Source organism: Stenella coeruleoalba, assembly GCF_951394435.1.
Source record: "Stenella coeruleoalba genome assembly, chromosome: 3".
In the NCBI taxonomy this organism is placed as follows: domain Eukaryota; kingdom Metazoa; phylum Chordata; class Mammalia; order Artiodactyla; family Delphinidae; genus Stenella; species Stenella coeruleoalba.
In genome coordinates this window covers 95,271,741-95,293,744 of record NC_137148.1, presented here as the reverse complement: position 1 = coordinate 95,293,744, position 22,004 = coordinate 95,271,741, and the positions used below count along the sequence as shown (strand labels likewise).

The window sequence follows — 22,004 nt, the reverse complement described above, 5'->3', positions numbered from 1 at the left end:
AATAAAATTCAGTGAGAAAATTCTGTGATTTAAGAATAATTATCTCAACTTCCTCATAGGGGGTTTGTGAGAATTAAATGAGATAATACACATAAAATGTTTGCAGACTGCCTGCCACATACTGGGGATGAAATAAATGTTGGCCATCAGTAGTAAGGTAATACATTTAAGACACTATGTGCATATTATGTAGTGTTAGAAGATGACAGAAAGTGACTTTCTCACTTGAGATTTCTCCTTTAATTCTAAGAGAAAGCAATTTCCCCTTACTGTAAATCCCCTTCCCAATTTACACTGCCTTACTTTATTGATCTAACCTCAAGTACCTTCTATGGTGTTTCCTCACAGGTTTGTGGTGAAGAATCCTGACCTATGGGAGGTCTTCTTGGAAAATTTTGCTGGGAGGCTCAGAACATAAGTGTCTGCCTAGATTAATACAGCTCAGAGGAAGGGGAGAAGAAGGGGAGAAGGGCAATTACAGGGGAAGAGGGAAGACAACTGACTTTAAAAAGTCAATGTTTTAACTACTGTATATAAAATAGAAAAACAACAAGGTCCTATTGTATAGCACAGGGAACTATATTCAATATCTTATAATAAACTGTAATGGAAAAGAATGTGAAAAAGAATATATATATATATATATATATATATATATATATATATATATATATATATATATATATCTGAATCACTTTGCTATACACCTGAAACTAACACAACATGGTAAATCAACTATACTTCAATTTTAAAAAGTTAAAGTTTTAATCACATACGTAAATGTAAATGACATATGTAAATACATCCTCATTCTAAAATATGAGAACATTAGAACATTATAGCTAACATGCCAGCTAAGGCTAAAACAACTGTTTTAGTCAGCTTGAGCTGCCATGACAGAGTATCAGACTGGGTGGCCTAAAAAAGTCATTTATTTTCTCACAGTTCTAGAGGCTGGAAGTCCAAGATCAAGGTTCGTACAGGGTTTATAGGGTTTGGTTTCTGGTGAGAGCTCTTTTTCTGGCTTGCAGAGGGCCACCTTCTCAGTGTGTTCTCACATAGTGGAGAGAGAGAGAGAGAGAGAGGGAGAGGGAGGGAGGGAGAGAGAGAGAGACAGGGAAAGAGAGAGAGGAGGCAAGGTGGGGAAGAGCTAGCTCTCTGGTGTCTCTTCTTATAAGGACACTAACCCCATAAAAGCAGGGCCCTACCTTTATGGCCTCATTTGACCTTAATTACTTCCTTACTCCAAATATAGTCACCCTCGGGGGTTAGGGGTTCAGCATATAAATTCTGAAGGACACAGACATTCAATCCATAACAACGTCATCCCCTCCTTCCCCCACCTAAATGCTTCTTCCCTAATTATGCCCTGTATTATCAGTCCTCAGGTACAGGGATGTTCTAGACTTTTTTCTTAAAAACAATCAAACAAAAAAATAACTATAGATTTTATGAGGTCGTTTTAATTCTGTCTAGTTTTTAAAATCTTCCTGTGTGTAGACTTCTTCAACTTCTTAAAAATAAAATATGTCTTGGGGAATTCTCAGAGTGGTATACAAGTATGTACTATATTATTTTTAGTTGCTGCACGATATTCTAAAATATGATTACCAGATCCTATTAGCTATTTTAAATTACTACCACCATATTGATAAACGTTTAAGTCATTTCTAGTATTTTTTCCCAATTACAGACTATCCTGCAATGAAAATCTTTATACCTGCCTCTCTATGACAAAGGTGAATGAATATTTCTCCAGGGTAGATACCCAGAAGCTGAATTGCAAGATCATGGAATATGCAGATTATCAATTTTAATAGATACCGTCAAACTGTCCTCCAAGGTGGCTATCCCAATTTACATCCTCACTAGTAACTTATGAGGCTACTTGAACATCCTTGGCAATATGTGCGATATCAAACTTTAATATCTTTGCCAATCTGATGAGTACAAAAGTAATCTTATTGTTTAAATTTGTACTTCCCTGATTAATGTGAAGTCAAGCATCCTTTGGGATATTTATTGGCCAACTGCATTCCCTCCTAAGTTCTGCTTCTTTATGTGTTTTGCCCATTTTTTCCTATCAAATTGTTTATCACTGTCTTACTCAATTTGTCTGGCTCCTTTACATGTACTATATCCTTTGTCTGTTAGTTAGGTTGCATATATTGTCTCCTTTAGAGGTTTTGCTCTTAGGGTCAAAGAAGGCCTTTTCTGTCCCAAGATCACAATCATGTTCTCTTATATGTTCAACCAACTGCCTTATATTTTGTTTTTGTTTTTCTTTTAGATCTTTAATCCGTCTGGAATTTATTTTTGAAAGTGGTGTGAGGTAGGAACTAACTTTACTGTTTTCTGGAATGGATAGCCAGTTGTCCAGTGTAGAGAACTGACTCTTTTTGTTAGAAGCTCAAGCTCTAAAAAGAGAAAACCCTTTTGTGCCTCACTGTTTCTGGACCCAGCTCGAGAGGAAAATACACTGGTGTATAAAGACATCCCCAACATGCCCCAGAAGAACAGGACCACACCCTTGGAAGCACAGAACCCAGGGTGTATCCATTCTTCATGCAACAGACATATACAGTAAGTGATACTTTAGTAAGGTTAAACATTAAACTTGAATTGAGAGATGACTTCAATATTGATGTCTCTCAAAAGCACAACACCTTTTCTATAAATGAAATTATCAACCCCTGCTTTATCTCTTTTACAATTAAGATTTTCCTCTAATTTTGTTTTGATTGAATAAGCACACATTTAAATTTAAACAATTGTCGGAAATTGTGTTGGGGGAGATTCACCAGAACATTACACACATTAGAACCAGACTCTATTTTGTCAAGTTAGCAGCGGCATTAAACACCACCCACCTCAAGGATGTTTTGGACTTTTACTTGCTTCTCGAAAGGGCTGAAACAAGGGATCAGCTGCATGTAACTCCCGTGCTTCTCTGGCCCGACTGCACAGGGCAGGTGGTGGCTGCACGCTGAAGGCCTGGCTCTGAATTCTGCCTCAGCCACGTCACAACAAGAAGTCACTGGACACGTTTTCTTAATGTGTTTGCCTCATCTGCCTCATCTGTTGAATGGGGATAATAATAACATTTAGATATTAGAATCATTGAAAAGACTAAATGCACTGACACCCACAAAGCTCTTCAAGAAGTCTCCAGCATGACCAGTGTTCCACGGCAGGGGAAGATTTCAGACCTGCAGGTGATGCTTTCATACCGTCCCACTTTTCTCCTTTTTAAACTTTGCATGTTTTCAGATTCACTTCTCTTTTCCATTATTAGGACTTTCTTATTTATTCTCAAAAACAGAGTCTTTGACCTGAATGCACTGTCAAGGAAAGTTGGGAAATGTCTTTGCCACCAGCCTAATGAGAAGAGCACCCTGATCCCCACACCCAGCCTGATCCCAGGGGAGGTGCGTCCCAGCCCTGGACCCTTTCGTAGCTGCCCCAGGCCAGCTCCAGGTCCGCAGCACTCCCGCTCCCCCATGAAGCTTCAACGGCATCTTGTCATGTTTACTGTCTGAGGTCCTTTTCGTGAGTGGCACTTTGGTAGGAGATTTCAGATATCTTAATCCCAGATTAAAAAAACTAAGGCTCAGGATTGCCAGGGTCACCTAGGTTTCCTGGGTCCCACCCCTGTGGCCTTTTAGCTCCTTTACAGGCTTCCTCCCCATGTACCAAATGGTATCTCACCAGAGGCCCTCATTTTATACAACCCAGGCCTCAGTTCTCATTCAGGGGCTCCCCCGTCAACCCCACCCTGGGGGATGATCAGTTTGGGAAACACTTCGTATGTCTGGGGCTCTGCCCTGAAACTGATGAAGTCCTCGTCACCCAAGAACGGCCGTAAAGCACCCAGGGTCCTTTGTTATGCCATATTAGCGGAGAACCAGAGGTGGGAAGATTAGTCACTGAAGAGGCTGAGGATATGGGAGGCATTGTTCATCCTGCAGAAGTTCCGGAATGGGACAAGAAAAGGGACAAGGACAATAAAGGGATGTTTGGAAGGGAGGAGTGGGAGACCCAGTCAAGGGAAAATTTCAGAGCCGTGTGGACAGTAAGCCACTGGAAAGAATTGCTGGGAGGAAGGGCCAATGTTTGGATGATAACCAAGAATAATAGGGATGTCCAGCATGGTGGATACAGTTCCGCAAATCTAGAAGGCAGTCTCTCTGATGTTGATAGAGGCTAGACGCTCCATCACACTAAAAAAGATAAGAAGTGCTATACCATGCTCATAAGCACTGTGCAAATATTTAATTTGTAAAATAACATTACAGTGGGGAGGAGATCGAGACGGCAGAGCTCACCTCCCCCACAAACACATCAAAAATACATCTACCACAGACATAAAAAAACAAACCTAGAGTTACATAAGGGGGAAGGGGGGGAGGGATAAATTTTTAATTTGGGATTAACAGATACACACTACTATATATAAAACAGGTAAACAACAAGGACTATAGCACAGGGAACTATATTCAACATCTTATGATAACCTATAATGGAAAAGAATCTTTTAAAGAATAGACATATATATGTATAACTGAATCACTTTGCTGTACACCTGAAACATTGTAAATCAACTATACTTCAATAAAAAAATAAAAGAAATACATCTACATGTGGAGCAATTCTCACCAAAAACAAACTAGAGACTAGAATAAAGACTCTTTTACAACCAAGGCTGTAAAGAAAAATCCACACAGAGTCAAGCAGGAGGGGAAGAGAAGCAATCACAGGAACCGTGCTCCTAGAAGCGGACAAAGAAGCGGCGGGGGTGGGGGGGATTACACAGGCTCAGAGATCCTCCCTGGGGAGTGAGGGGTTCAAACCACATAGTGGGCAAGCCAGCCCTGGGGTCTGACACTGGGAAGACGTGTCCCCTTAGCTGGTTTGAAAACCAGTGGAGCACACAGGAGGGCTGTAAGAAACTGAAACTCTGCTCCTGAAGAGTGCTCATATGCTTGCTTACTCCCAGGAACAAGGCTGAGGAAGATGACTGACACTTCCCTGGGGCTCTAGCTGGTTTCCGGCAACCATTCTAGCACATGCCCTTGCCCCTCTAGCTCCGTAAAGCTCCCCACTAGGGTGAAGGCTGCCCTTGCCAGGGAGAGTGCAAACTTTGGCGAGACAGAGCTGGTTCAGATCTAGCACTGCATCTGAACGAGCGAGGACACCATTACTGGTGCTCATGAAGGCAGTGGATTGGGAGATGTCTGGAACTCTGACTGGCATGCCAAGACCATCCCAGCTTGCTCCCTGGGTCACGTCTGGCACCCGCTCTGGCTCTTCATGCTTCAGCACTGCTCCCCTCTGGGGCAAAAGTGCCATTGCCAGGAGACTGGAGAACACACCCTTAGCAGGAACAGAACCAGCTCAGACCTGACCCTCAGGGCTTCTGCTCCAACACCTTGGGCTCTTTCCCTGCCCCAAATAGGGCAGTGACAGCCACTGAGCATAGAAGACGTGACTCATACCTGGCTCTGGCCCTCCCCCTCCATCTCCAGCCCCACCTCCCGCCAAGGTGATAGCTGCCAGCATATCCTGGGGAAAGACATGACCTGTGCTTACCTCAGACCCAGCTCTCCCACCAAAGCCACTGAGCACACATAGACTGCACAGGGATGTTCCCACACAAGGACATCCTTTCAAGACAGGGACAGGTAACTGGTTCACCTAATTTATAGAGAAAGTTAAACATAATAAGAAAACAGAGGATTTGCTTCAAACAAAAGAATAAGAAAAAACCCTAAAAACAATTAATGAAACATAAATAATTTACCAGATAGAGTTCAAAGCATTAGTAATGAGAATGCTAACTGAACTTGGGAAAAGAATAGATAGACACAGTGAAAATTGTAAAGAAGAACTAGGAAATATAAAAAAGAACCAGTCTGAGCTGAAGAATACAATAACTGAAATGAAAAACACACTAGAAGGAATGAAAAGCAGACTAGGGGATACAGAAGAACACATAAGTGATCTGAAAGATAAAATAATGGAAATCACCCAATCAAAACAGCAAAAAGGGGCTTCCCTGGTGTCGCAGTGGTTGAAAGTCCACCTGCCGATGCAGGGGACACAGGTTCGTGCCCTGGTCCGGGAAGTTCCCACATATCGCGGAGCGGCTGGGCCCATGAGCCAAGGCCACTGAGCCTGCACGTCCGGAGCCTGTGCTCTGCAATGAGGGGGGCCGCAATGGTGAGAGGCCCACATACAGCAAAAAAAAAAAAAAAGAAAAAGAAAGAAAAAAGAAAACAAACTTATAAAAACAGGGATACTTTAAGGGACCTCTATGTCAACAATATACTAAAATTCACATAATAGGGGTCCTAGAAGGAGAAGAAAGAGAGAAAGGGGTTGAAAATATATTTGATTAATTCATGGCTGAAAACTTCCCAAACCTGAAGAAGGAAATAGAAATCCAGGTACAGGAAGTATGGAAAGACACCACCAATGGACAGATCATCCATAAATAAGGAAACACAAGCTTTAAATGACACAATAGACCAGATAGATTTAATTGATATTTATAGGACATTCCATCCAAAAACAGCAGATTACACTTTCCTCTCAAGTGCACATGGGACATTCTCCAGGATACATCACATCCTGTGTCACAAATCAACCCTCAGTAAATTTAAGAAAATTGAAATCATATCAAGCATCTTTTCTGACCACAACACTATGAGATTAGAAATGAATTACAGGGAAAAAAACGTAAAAAACACAAACACATGGAGGCTAAACAATATGTTACTAAATAACCAAGAGATCACTGAAGAAATCAAAGAGGAAATCAAACAATACCTCAAGACAAATGACAATGAAAACACGATGACCCAAACCCTATGGGATGCAGCAAAAGCAGTTCTAAGAGGCAAGTTTATAGCTATACAAGCCTACCTCAAGGAACGAGAAAAATCTCAAATAAACAATCTAACCTTACACCTGAAGGAACTAGAGAAAGAAGAACAAATAAAACCCAAAGTTAGCAGAAGGAAAGAAATCATAAAGATCAGAGCAGAAATAAATGAAATAGAAACAAAGAAAACAATAGCAAAGATCAATAAAACTAAAATTGATAAACCATTAGCCAGACTCATCAAGAAGAAGAGGGAGAGGACTCAAATCAATAAAATTAGAAATGAAAAAGGAGAAGTTACAACAGACACCGCAGAAATACAAAGCATCCTAAGAGACTACTACAAGCAACTCTATGCCAATAAAATGTACAACCTGGAAGAAATGGACAAATTCTTAGAAAGGTATAACCTTCCAAGACTGAACCAGGAAGAAATAGAAAATATGAACAGACCAATCACAAGTAATGAAATTGAAAATGTGATTTAAAAGCTTCCAACAAACAAAAGCCCAGGACCAGATGGCTTCACAGGTGAATTCTACCAAACATTTAGAGAAGAGCTAACACCCACCCTTCTCAAACTCTTCCAAAAAATTGCAGAGGAAGGAACACTCCCAAACTCATTCTATGAGGCCACCATCACCCTGATACCAAAACCAGACAAAGATACTACAAAAAAGAAAATTCCAGACCAATATCACTGATGAATATAGATGCAAAAATCCTCAACAAAATAACAGCAAACAGAATCCAACAACACATTAAAAGGATCATAAACCATGATCAAGTGGGATTTATCCCAGGGATGCAAGGATTCTTCAATATACACAAATCAATCAATGTGATACCCCATATTAACAAATTGAAGAATAAAACCATATGATCATCTCAATAGTTGCAGAAAAAGCTTTTGACAAAATTCAACACCCATTTATGATAAAAATTGAGCACAGAAGGAACCTACCTCAACATAATAAAGACAATATATGACAAACCTACAGCAAACATCATTTTCAATGGTGAAAAACTGAAAGCATTTCCTCTAAGATCAGGAACAAGACAAGGATGTCCACTCTTACCACTATTATTCAACATAGTTTTGGAAGTCCTAGCCATGGCAATCAGAGAAGAAAAAGAAATAAAAGGAACACAAATTGGAAAAGAAGTAAAACTGTCACTGTTCGCATATGACATACTATACAGAGAATCCTAAAGATGCCACCAGAAAACTACTAGAGCTAATCAATGAATTTGGTAAAGTTGCAGGATACAAAATTAATGCACAGAAACCTCTTGCATTCCTATACACTAATGATGAAAAATCTGAAAAAGAAATTAAGGAAACACTCCCATTTACCACTGCAACAAAAAGAATAAAATACCTAGGAATAAACCTACCTAGGGAGACAAAAGACTTGTACTCAGAAAACTGTAAGACACTGATGAAAGAAATTAAAGATGATACCAACAGATGGAGAGATATACCATGTTCTTGGATTGGAAGAGTCAATATTGTGAAAATGACTATACTATCCAAAGCAATCTACAGATTCAATGCAATCGCTATCAAATTACCAATGGCATTTTTTATGGAACTAGAACAAAAAAATCTTGAAATTTGTATGGAGACACAAAAGACCCCAAATAGCCAAAGCAGTCTTGAGGGAAAAAAACACAGCTGGAGGAATCAGATTCCCTGACTTCAGACTATACTACAAAGCTACAGTCATCAAGACAATATGGTACTGGCACAAAAACAGAAACATAGATCAATGGAACAAGATAGAAAGCCCAGAGATAAACCCATGCTAGTATGGCCAACTAATCTATGACAAAGGAGGCAAGGAGATACAATGAAGAAAAGACAGTCTCTTCAATAAGTGGTGCTAGGAAAACTGGACAGCTACATGTAAAAGAATGAAATTAGAACACTCTCTAACACCATACACAAAAATAAGCTCAAAATGGATTAGAGACCTAAATGTAAGACTGACACTATAAAACTCTTAGAGGAAAACGTAGGAAGAACACTCTTTGACATAAATCACAGCAAGATCTTTTTTGATCCACCTCCTAGAGTAATGGAAATAAAAACAAAAATAAACAAATAGAACCTCATGAAACTTCAAAGCTTTTGCACAGCAAAGGAAACCATAAACAAGATGAAAAGACAACCTTCAGAATGGGAGAAAATATTTGCAAACAAATCAACTGACAAAGGGTTAATCTCCAAAATATATAAACAGCTCATGCATCTCAATATTTAAAAAACAAACAACTCAATCCAAAAATGGGCAGAAGACCTAAATAGACATTTCTCCAAAGAAGACATACAGATGGCCAAGAAGCACATGAAAAGCTGCTCAACATCACTAATTATTACCGAAATGCAAATCAAAACTACAATGAGGTACCACCTCACACCAGTTAGAATGGGTGTCATCAGAAAATCTACAAACAACAAATGCTGGAGAGGGTGTGGAGAAAAGGGAACCCTCCTGCACTGTTGGTGGTAATGTAAATTGATACAGCCACTATGGAGAATAGTATGGAGGTTCCTTAAAAAACTAAAAATAAAATTACCATATGATCCTGCAATCCCACTACTGGGCATATACTCAGAGAAAACCATAATTCAAAAAGACACATGCACCCCAAGATTCATTGAAGCACTATTTACAATAGCCAGGTCATGGAAACAACCTAAATGCCCATCGACAGACGAATGGATAAAGAAGATGTGGTACATATATACAATGGAATACTACTCAGCCATAAAAAGGAACAAAATTGGGTCATTTGTTGAGACGTGCATGGATCTATAGACTGTCATACAGAGTGAAGTAAGTCAGAAAGAGAAAAACAAATATCGTATATTAACACATATATGTAGAACCTAGAAAAATGGTACAGATGAACTGGTTTGCAGGGAAGAAATTGAGACACAGATGTAGAGAACAAACGTATGGACACCAAGGGGGGAAAGCAGCAGGGGGGTGGTGGTGGTGGTGTGATGAATTGGGCAATTGGGATTGACATGTATACACTGATGTGTATAAAACTGATGACTAATATGAACCTGCTGTATAAAAAATACATAAAATTAAATTTAAAAATTAAAATAAAAGAATTAGAGACACTTTTTGTGAAGTTCCAGCTATATAGTAATTACTCACTATTTTATTAGAAATATTGATAGTAGCAAATGATAATGTGCTAAATTTCTTCTCAAGTTGAAATTTTCCTACTTTGTTTTCATTTCATTAAGGAAGAAAAAATCATTTTTGTTTTTCTTTTCTCTGTTTAAACCTTGAGCGTAGACAATTATATCCTTTAGAGTGTAACTTGCTTATAGCTTCTCTGATGTTGCATTAAAATAGCTGTTTTTGAAAAAAAAAAGTAACAAAATGGCAATAAATACATACCTATCAATAATCACTTTAAATGTCAATAAACTAAATGCTCAAATCAAAAGACAAGAGTGGCTTACTGGATTAATAAAAATAAGACACACCCATATGCTGCCTAGAAGAGACTCAACTCAGAGCTAAGGACACACACACACTGAAAGTGAGGGTGTGGAAAAAGATATTTCATGTAAATGGAAATTACAAGAAAGCTGGGGTTGAAATACTCACATGAGACAAAACAGACCTTAAAACAAAGTGTAGAACAAAAGACAAAAAAAGGTATTATACATTGATAAAGAAATCAATACAGAAAGAGCATACAATATTTGTTAACATATATGCTCCTAATATAGGAGCACCTAAATATATAAAGCCAATACTAACAGACATAAAGGGAGAATTTGACAATAATACAATAATAGTAGGGGATTTTAACACCCTGCTGACATCAATGGACAGATCATCCAGGCAGAAAATCAATAAGGAAACAAGGATTTTAAGTGACACATTAGACCAGTTGGACTTAATAGGTATCTACAGGACATTTCATCCAAAAACAGCAGAATACAAATTCTTTTCAAACACACATGGAATGTTCTCCAAGATATGTCACATGCTAGGCTGCAAAAGAAGTCTCAACAAATTTAAGACAACAGAAATTACATTAAGCATTTTTTCCGACCACAGTAGTATTAAACTAGAAATCAATTCCAGGAAGAAAAATGGGAAAACACAAACACATGAAGACTAAACAACATGCTACTGAAAAACCAACAGATCAATGAAGAAATCAAAAAGGAAATCAGAAAATACCTCGAGACAAATGAAGATAAAAACACAACTTTTCAAAATCTATGGGACATCGCAAAAACAGTTCTAAGAGAGGAGTTTGTAATGATAAAGCCCTACCTCAAGAAACAAGAAAAGTCTCAAATAAACACCCTAATCTGACATCTAAAGGAATTATAAAAAAGGAACAAACAAAGCCCAAAGGCAGCAGAAGGAAGGAAAAAAATAAAGATTAGAGAGGAAATAAATAACATAGAGACCAAAAAAGAAAAAGAAAGATCAAAGAAACCAAGAGCTAGTTTTTTCAAAAGATAACCAAAATTCATAAGCCTTTAGCCAGGTTCATCAAGAAAAAAGATGGAGGACCCAAATAAACCAAATAAGAAATGAAAGAGGAGAAATTACAACTGATATCACAGAGATACAAAAAAACCATAAGCGAATACTAGTAACAGCTATATACAAACAAATTGGACAACCTAGAAGAAATGGATGTATTTCTAGAAACATACAATCTTCCAAGACTGAATCAGGAAGAAACAGACAATCTGAACACAATGGTCACTAGTAGTGAAATTGAATTAGTAATCAAAAATCTCAGCAAACAAAAGAGGACCACATGGCTTCACAGGGGAATTCTACCAAACATATAACATAGAGCCAATACCTATCCTTCTCAAACTATTCCAAAAATTAAAGACGAGGGGACACTCCCAAATTCATGCTACAAGGCCACCATTATGCCAATACCAAAGCCAGACAAAGACACCACAGAAAGAAAATTAGAGGCCAATATCACTGATGAATGTAGATGCAAAAATCCTCAACATAATTATTAGCAAGCCAAATTCAACAATACATAAAAAGGATAATACACCATGATCAAGTGGGATTTATTCCAGGGATACAAGGATGGTTCAACACCTGCAAATCGGGCTTCCCTGGTGGCACAGTGGTTGAGAGTCCGCCTGCCAATGCAGGGGATACGGGTTTGTGCCCCGGTCCGGGAAGATCCCACATGCCGCGGAGCGGCTAGGCCCGTGAGCCATGGCCACTGAGCCTGCACGTCTGGAGCCTGTGCTCCACAGCGGGAGAGGCCACAACAGTGAGAGGCCTGCGTACTGCAAAAAAACAAACAAACAAACAAAAAAAACCCCTGCAAATTAATCAATGTGATATACTACATTAACAAACAAAGAATAAAAATCATATGATCATCTCAACAGATGCAGAAAGAATATCTGACAAAATTCAACATCCAGTCATGACAAAAACTGTCATCAAAGTTGGTATACAGGGAACATATCCTAATACAATGAAGACCATTTATGACAAACCCATAGCTGACATCATACTCAAGAGAGAAAAGCTGAAATCTTTTCCTCTAAAATCAGGAACAAGAATGCCACTTTCACCACTTCTACTTAACATAATATTCAAAGTCCTAGCCACTGCAATTAGACCAAAAAAAGAAATAAAATGCATTCAAATTGAAAGGGAAGAAGTAAAACTGTCACTGTTTGAAGATGACATGATACTACATATAGAAAACCCTGAAGTCTCCATCAAAAAAACTATCTGAACTAATAAATGAATTCTGTAACGTTGAATACAGAATACAAGATTAATAAACAAAAATCTCTTGCTTTAGGAATAAAGACGCAGACCTCCTAGAGAACAGACTTGAGGTTATGGGGAGGGGGAAGGGTGAGCTGTGACAGGGCGAGAGAGAGTCATGGGCATATACACACTAACAAACGTAGTAAGGTAGATAGCTAGTGGGAAGCAGCCGCATGGCACAGGGATATTGGCTCGGTGCTTTGTGACAGCCTGGAGGGGTGGGATAGGGAGGGTGGGAGGGAGGGAGACGCAAGAGGGAAGACATATGGGAACATATGTTTATGTATGACTGATTCGCTTTGTTATAAAGCAGAAACTAACACACCATTGTAAAGCAATTATATCCCAATAAAGATGTTAAAAAAAAAAAAAAACTCTTGCTTTTCTATGCACTTATAATGAACTGTAAGAAAGAGAAAGCAAGAAAATGATCCCAATTACCACTGCATCAAAAGGAATAAAATACCTAGGAATAAACTTAACCAAGGAAGTGAAAGACCTACACTCTAAAAACTGTAAAACGCTGATGAAGGACACTAAAGGTGATACAAAGATATGTAAAGATATCCCATGTTCATGGATTGCAAGAATTAATATTGTTAAAATGTCCATACTACCCAAAGCAATCTACAAATTTAATGTAATCCTGATCAAAATACCCACGACATTTTTCACAGAATTAGAATAATCCTAAAATTTATATGAAAAAAAAAACCCAGAATAGCCAAAGCAGTCTTGAGAAAAAACAGCACAGCTGAAGGTATCATGCTCCCTGACTTCAGACTATACTACAAAGCTAAAGTCATCAAAACAGTATGGTACTGGCACAGATGCAGAAACAGATCAGTGGAACAAAACACAGAGCCCAGAAAAAAACCCACACACTTATGGTCAATGAATTTTCAAGAAAGGTGGCAAGAATATACAAAAGGGAAAAAACAGTCTCTTCAACAAATGGTGCTGGGAAAACTGGACAGGTGCATGTCAAAGAATTAAATCAGAACATTTTCTCACATCATATACAAAAATAAACTCAAATCTATTAAAGACCTACATGCAAGACCAGAAGCCATAAAATTCCTAGAAGAAAACGTAGAACACTCTCTGACATAAATCACAGAGTATATGTTTGGATCTGTCTCCTAAAGCAAAGGAAACAAAAGCAAAAATAAACAAATGGGACCTAATTAAACTTTAAAGCTTTTGCATAGCAATGGAAACAGTCAACAAAACTAAAAGACAACTTACTGAACAGGGGAAAATATTTGCAAATGATAGGACCAGTAAGGGGTTAATATCCAAAATATATAAACAGCTCATACAACTCAATATTAAAAAAACAATTAAAAATGGGTTGAAGACCTGAATAGCCATTTTTTCAAAGAAGACATACAGATGGCCAACAGGCACATGAAAAGATGTTCAATGTCACTAATCATCAGAGAAAGACAAATCAAAACCAAAATGAGATAGCACCTCACACTTGTTAAAATGGCTATCTTCAAAAAGACCACAAATTACAAATGTTGGTGAGGACATGGAGAAGAAGGAACCCTTGTACACTGTTGGTGGGAATGTAAATTGGTGCAACCACTATGGAAAATGGTATGGAGATTCCTCAAAATTTGAAAACAGAACTACCATACGATCTAGCAATTCCACTCCTGGGTATAAAGCCAAAGAAAATGAAAACACTAATTTGAAAAGATACATGCACCTCAATGTTCATAGCAGCATTATTTACAATAGCCAAGATATGGAAGTGACCTAAGTGTCCGTCAACAGATGAATACATAAAGAAGCTATAAAATATATATATAATGAAATATTACTCAGTCATAAAAAAGAATGAAAATTTGCCATTTGCAACAACATGGACCTGGCAGGTGTCATGCTCAGTGAAATAAGTCAGACACAGAAAGACAAATAATGTATGTTATCATTTGTATGTTGAATCTCAAAAATAAAACAAATTAATCAATATAATAAAACTGAAACAGACTTACAGATAGAGAATAAACTAGTGGCTACCAGTGTGGAGAGGGAAGAAGGAGAGGCAAGATAGGGGTAGGGGATTAAGAGGTATGTATAAAATAAGCTACAAGGATATATTGTAATGCACAGGGAATAGAGCCAATATTTTACATTAAATTGAGTATAAAGTATAAGAATATGGGATCACTATGTTGTACACCTAAAACTAATATAATATTGTAAATTAACTACACTTCAATAAAATAACAATACAGTAATTATATATACATTATATATAATGTATTCTATGTATTTTATATACATATACATATTATATGTAATATTTTTATGCATGTGGTTATTTTTATGCATGTAGTATATGTAAGTACATGGACATTATTTGAAAACAAGGTTAAAAAAGATCATGTGAGAACTTTTCTGAATGTGGGCCCAAACCCAATGGCCCTGCTGGCCACGCCTTTATGTATGCCTGCCTCTAGGACAGTAAGCATGAGACCTCCCAGGATTCAGCTAACCCTGGAAGGAAGGCTTTTAGGGACTAAATACTTATGTTCCCCCAAAGTTCATATGTTGAAGCCCTAACCTCCAGTGGGGGCTGTATTTGCAGTAAGGACATAATTAAGGTTACATGAGGTCATAAGATTAGGACCCTGATCCAATAGAATTAGTGTCCTTATAAGATGAGACACAACAGAGCTCACTCTCTCTCTGTTCTGTGTTTGCATGTCCCCAGGAAAGGCCACACGAGGACACAGTGAGAGGGAAACATCTGCAAGCCAGGAAGAGAGGGCTCACCAGAAACCAAACAGCCAGAACCTTGATCTTGGATTTCTAGCCTCCAGAATCAGAAGAAAATATACACCTGTTGTTTAAGACACCCAGTCTGTGAGATTTTATTATGGCAGCCCAAGGTTGTGATGTGAGGCTAGCTGTCCTTTACTCTTGGTCTTTGAAAGTGATCATCTGAAGTAACCAGCAAGGAGCAAGAAAGAGCCTCATCATCACACCAGGTATTTCTCATTCAGAACCTCCTAGCTCAGCATACCTATTCCTACTCTCGCCACCAAACAGCAGCACTGCCCCAAAGCAAACTGTATTAACAAAAACAAAAATTCACCAAGAGCTGCCTACTGTAACATTAGACAAAGAAACTGTTAAGAGAACCATGTATTTGGGAGCATTTCTCAACAGAGAGCTACTCACTTTGCTTTAAATGTTACCTAGTATAGTCCACGCACCCAGGGGTTCTAACATGATTGACATTAAACCTGGTAAGGTGTGGTTATTCATTCACTCACTCAAAAAATACATATCGTGGGCTTCCCTGGTGGCGCAGTGGTTGGGAGACCGCCTGCCAATGCAGGGGACATGGGTTCGGGCCCTGGTCTGGGAGGATCCCACATGCCGTTCAGCGGCTGGGCCCACGCACCCAACTACTGAGCCTGCACTCTAGAGCCCATAAGCCACAACTACTGAGCCCATGAGCCACAACTACTGAGGCCCGTGTGCCTGGAACCCGTGCACCGCAACAAGAGAGGCCACTGCAGTGAGAAGCCCACGCAGCAAGGAGTGGCCCCTGCTCGCTGAGGCTGGAGAAGGCCCATGTGCAGCAATAAAGACCCAACGCAGCCAAAGGAAAAAAAAAAAAATATATATATATATATATATACACATATTGCATTTCTAAGATATGTCAGGCACTGTTCTAAGTGCTGGGGATATAGTGGTACATGAAAGTCAGTTCCTGCCCTATTGAAGTTTAGTCTAAGTGGCAGGAAATAAACACTAAACAAATAAGCAAGTAAGTATATACAGGTGCAATAAGGGCTGTAAGAAAAAAGAAGTAGGGTAAGGGGTATTAAAGAAAGTATAATAGGTTAAGGATTTGTAATTTTATATGTAGTGGTCAGGCAGGCCTGACATATGAGCAAAGACCTAAAGAAGGTGAAGTGAGCCTGAGGGATATCTCAGGAAATAATGTTTCGGGAAGAGGAGAAACAAAGAGCATGAGGTGGGATGTGGGATGAGTGAAAGGGCAAAGAGGAGATGAGAAGGAGAGGTGGAGAGCAGACCACGAAGAATGGACCTTGGCTTTCAACCTGAGGAGGTGGGAGAGAAACCACTCGATGGTTTGGAGCAGAGGAACGACCTGACTTTATTGAAAACATTAAATGATCATTCTGGCAGTGATCTGGGGACTAGATTGTAGGGTACAGCATACAGCAAGTTCAGGAGCAGGGAGACCAGCTATGAGGAGACTCCAGGTGAAAATGATGGTGGCGTGGACCAGTGTGATAATGGGGGAAATGAGAAGTTGTCAGACTCTGGATATATTCTGAAGGTAGAGCCAACAGGTTCTGCTGATGAATTGGATGCGACAAATGGGAGACCAAGAGAAGTCAAGATGAATCTAAGTTGCTTGGCCCGAGCAGCTGGAAGGATGACGATGACCTCGTGATGTGATCCGGAGACAGCATGCTGATAACTAAAGCACCACTGCATCTGAGTCCCCATCGTCTAATAACGCATTGATAGGAACCTGAGAGCATAAGGGTAACTCTCCCTCCACGTGAGTAAGTCAATACTACCATACAACATTCTTAGTACAGTTTATATGATGTGCTTTATTATAAGAAAAACAGCTAAACAGTTTTCTCCCCGCCGGTCGCAAAAAAAAAAAAAAAAAAGTGACTGGAAAAAGTAATGTAAAGCAAAAAGGGAAAAAACTGCCCAAGGCAAGGGAATCTAGCAAAACGATGTCAACATTGGGCTATAATAATACAAAAATCCATGCTTGCGATCTTGTTCAAAGGGTAGAGAAGGGTACAGAAATGGGGAGGAGGCAGCGAGGGTTAGGGCCTTCAAAAATTTGCTTAAACAAGAAAAAGCCTTTAAAGGGCCATTTGGAGAAAGGAAATGACTCAATTGCTTTGAGGCATGGAGAGAGAGGGAGAGGAACTATAGGAGGAAATCAACGTGTGTGTTTACATGAGTCTTAATAATACAGTTCATGACACAATATTTCTTAAGAAAATGGGTGGGTAGGTTTTCAGTTCAAATGTTAAAACGTTAACATTCTAGTTTAAATTAATAAGTACCCGGTTATGAATAAAGGTATATTTAAAAGGTTTCACAAAGAATGTGACATCAATTGTTCCACTTGTCTTAAATTTTGGTGAAGTACAAATTAATCACTAGTAGCTTGTGACTGAATCATCTGAAACTTCGGGGAAGTGCCGAACAATATGTTACTTAGTTTATAAGGTAATATTTAAGCTAATTTCCACCTAAAAGTTATCTCTGAAAACATTCTTAAATCTAGCTAGCTACATGTTGTCAGTGTTTTATAGGACTACTAACTAGAGACTTGCCCAGGTATGAAATCCAAAGTCAGGTTAAGACATTAGGAAACCATCCTTATATTTTATAAGTACAGAGGAGTTTTCAGAGGATTGTTTTATATCCAAATATGTCATTTTTTATATTTCATTTAAAAATCTACTTTAGATCCAAGCATATCATTTTTTTTAAGTACTTTCATTGTCCGCAATATCCAGCCTAAGTTTGATGTTTAAGACAGCTGTCTTCCCGTTTCTAAGGTTTCGATATTAAAACAAACAAAAACACCCTTGGTTATCTCCATCTCTCTAGTTATAAAATTGCTCTTAAATACACACTCATCAGAAACAGCCTGGAAAAAGTCTTTCAGTTGATATCAGTATAGTGTCTTCTCACATAATCTAAAAACTAGATTTGGACTGAATTTGAAGCTAATTAGATATTTAATTATAGGCCAGAGCCCTCGTCTAGAGACCTTCCATTACCTGGAAGCAAAGGCCTTGAAAACAGTTCTCAATAATAAGTATATTTTACTTTTCGCCATTCTTTTGACTAAACAGCAAATTCCAAAGTAGTGTTTCATCATCTGATTTATCTGGTTATGAAAATTATAAATTATATTTAGCGAACTGCATTTTTAAACAAACTCATAACCAAGCAGATACTTTTAAGTCTCAATGGTAGTAGGAGGGACAATTAAAAGAAGTTAGGTTGGAACAGAAAGATGAAAATAAGGTCAGACATAGCTTTTGCTCTGCGTTACATAACTAAAGACTTCGATTAAATGTCAAGTGCTCTTGTGAGGGAAAAAAAATGCAGTTCTGGTTTACTTAACATTTATTGTTCATTCACGACCTTATTTCTAACCTACCATTCTCTTCATTTCCCAAACAATGATTTGATATCAGAAGGGAATGGAGCCCAAGCAGCCCTGTGGGACAGTGGCACGATTGTTACACGGAGAGGGTGCGACCCATGAAACTATTCACGGAGGAGCAGACAGTAAATCACTGTTAGCACACTCCAGCCTGCTGCGAGAGCACTCCCCAGAGACTGCATTGTCCCCAGGGGATTCAAATTGCAGTTTTATCTCCTTCCACTGGTGGTCTTTTAGAGCTGTATTTATATTCTTATTGCAACTTAGTTTCAAGCATCTTGTTTTGTAATTGTGGTATTTACTCATCATTCACACCTGTAAATCCTTCTTTCCTCATTCAAAAAACAAGTTAGACACCGTACATTGAAAGTTCTGTGTTGGGGGAAAGCTTAGATTTTGTTCATCTTGAGAACTGAAATCTCAAAATAACTTTCTAGTGTTTTTTCTTCTTTCCCTTTTTAAATGGTCCTATCCCATCCAACAATCTATTTCTTTTCCCACCGAATCCTTGAAGAAGAACTCACTGCTTTCACAAATTCATCCTCTCTTTTAGGTACCAGGCCCCTACCGTCTGTAAGGTGCTAGAGATGCAAGAGAAACGAAAAAGATATAGTCCCATGACTCAAGGAGCTTCTCATCTAACAGGAAAGAGAAGCATTCAACAAGCTCTTGGACCGAAAATTAACTCTAGCTGTCATAGATGGACAAATATGGCAGGGTACTTTGAGAACACATAATGGAGGGGTATGATGTCTTCTGGAGTATCAGGGAAGTCTGTCTTGAGGAAGAAACATTTAGGCTGAAACCTGAAGGATGAGTAGGAATTAGCCAGGTAAAGAGGTAAAAGGGGGAGATGACGGTGTTCCAGTGCAGGCCTGTAGTTACAAAGGAGCTTGGAACTTTCCATACCAGTGATGTTGCAGATGTAAGAAAGTGATGGGAGCCTGGCAGAGAGATAAGACCAGAGAGGTAGGCAAGAACCAAATCATGCACAGCCTTGAAGGTCCTATTAAGGTTTCGGGATGTCAGAGTGTTTTAAGCAGGGAAGCTATGGGATTAGATATGCATCTTTCAGAGACAGCTTTAGCTACAATGTGGAGAGTGAACTGGAGGAAAAGAGTAAACAGGACATTATTTATGTTAATTTGGGGGACAACTCCACCAAAAATATCTCTCTATATATTGGTTGTGGGCACATATGATCTATGTTAAAGTATAGAAAACGAACTACAAAGATGTACAGGAAACTCATGACACTGTTACTATGAGGAAATGGAGGGGAATGGGAAAGACAGTGTTGATTATAAGGAAGCTGAGCTTTATACACCATGTTTTATTTCTTGCAATAAAGACAGGAAACAAATAAGACAGAATATTAACCGTTGCTAATTCTGGGATTTATTATTATTATTATTCTTTGAAATTTTCTGTATCTTTCAAAGGCCTCAAAAGAAAAACAAAGTTGAAAAAAGGAGAGAGGCAGGAGAACCAGCTGAGAGTGATGTGCTATCGAAATCAAGAGCAAAGGGTATTTCCCAGAGGAAGGAGTGGTCACGTGCATCAATGCTGAGACTTCAAATAAAATCAAAACTTTCAAACGTCCACTGGATTTACCGTCATGGATGTCACGGAAGACAAGAGCAAAAGCTTTGGCAAAGGCATGCTGGGAACACAAGCTAGGCAGGAATGGGCAAGTGGGAGAGAAGGTAGTGGCAATGCAGACTGTCAACAATCCTTTGTCTTTGGAAGAGAGGAGACAAGGGGTAAAAGGCACAGAAAACCCTAGAAAGGCTTGTTTCTAAGATGAGAGAGACTAAAACCTGTTTATGTGCGGATGGGGAGATGCAGAAGAGCTGGAGACAGTAGGACAAGATTTCTGAGAACGTGTAAATGATCTGAAAACAGGTAGAGGGATTGGCCTCAGATTGGAGGAGGGACACTGCCTCCACCGTAAGGAGATAAGCAGGAAACGATGAGTACAGATGCAAGAAGTTCCCATCTGATGGACTCTGTTTTTTCAGGGAAGTAGGAGGCACTGAGGGTGAAATATCCAATTAGGGGAGAAAGTTAGAGACTAACTGAGAGAAAGGGAAGATGACGAGTCAGTGTTGAGGACCCAATTGAGGCTGACGACTGAGTGTGCAGCCTACCTAGATGCGCGCTTGAAATGTTTTTTCTAGTAGGCTTCAGCTACCCGATGCAAGAGCAGAGAAGGGTGGTATTTCTATAATTCAGGACTGGTTTTCACTCAGATGAGTGTGACCAAAAGAAGAGGAGCCAGGAGTTGAAAGTGTTAGCCAGAGAGACACTGTTATTATGAAGTGGACACAGAGGGGAATGAAAGAGGCAGGGAATGGATGGATGGAGAGAGTGGCAGAACCCACGGCTTGGAGGGCTTCCTGCAATCAGAGTGAGCGCAGGCAGGTGCGTGGGCAAGTAAGGTGGAACGAGAGGAAGCTGTGATTGGAGAGGGGATGTCAGAACTAGCGATTTAAAACATGGCACCTTTCCTGATAACAAGGCCCAGCATGAAGCCCTGGCGTGGGGGGCAGAGGGGAGTAGGAACAAAGGACAGCATAGATGAGGAAGGCAAGAAGCTGAAAAAACAAAGCGTTAGTAGTTAGGTGGACGCTAACACTCCCATGAATGGTGACAGGTGGTGGGACAGGTAGAAGGACAGTAAGCCTGGTGCTAAATCTTTAAAAGTGAGGTCTGTGGAAGATAGTGCCAATGTCTTTGTAGCGCACAGCCTCCAATGGTCTGGGTGTTTTTGAGAGAAGGAGAAGTGGTCTGAGAAGCAAGAAGGACACTAACCGCACTTCCTGACACTGGGATAAACAGGCAAGAAGGATAACAAACAGCCTCATCAAAGAAGGCTGGAAAAAAGCAGTGTTCTAGAACAGAGCCAGGATTCATGGTGATGGTGGCTCTCATCCATCCCTCGCTACACACTAGAACCACCCAGGAAGCTTTGAAAGATATCCATGCCCATGTCCCCCCACCCCAGACCAATAGATCAGAATCTCTGGAGCCCAGGGATTTCCGCCATTCAAAAGCTCCCCCGTAATTCTAATGTACAAATGGATTTTAA

At 39.4% G+C, this 22,004-nt stretch overlaps 1 long non-coding RNA gene across 2 annotated transcripts in view; it reads right to left on the bottom strand.

Moving 5' to 3' along the window:
• Positions 1-22,004, bottom strand: part of LOC307184706 — a 169,953-nt gene that overhangs the window by 14,305 nt on the left and 133,644 nt on the right. For both annotated transcript variants that reach the window (XR_013827801.1, XR_013827802.1), the window contains exon 2: positions 2,871-3,078. This is a non-coding gene — a long non-coding RNA (uncharacterized lncRNA). The remainder of the gene's footprint in view (positions 1-2,870; positions 3,079-22,004) is intronic.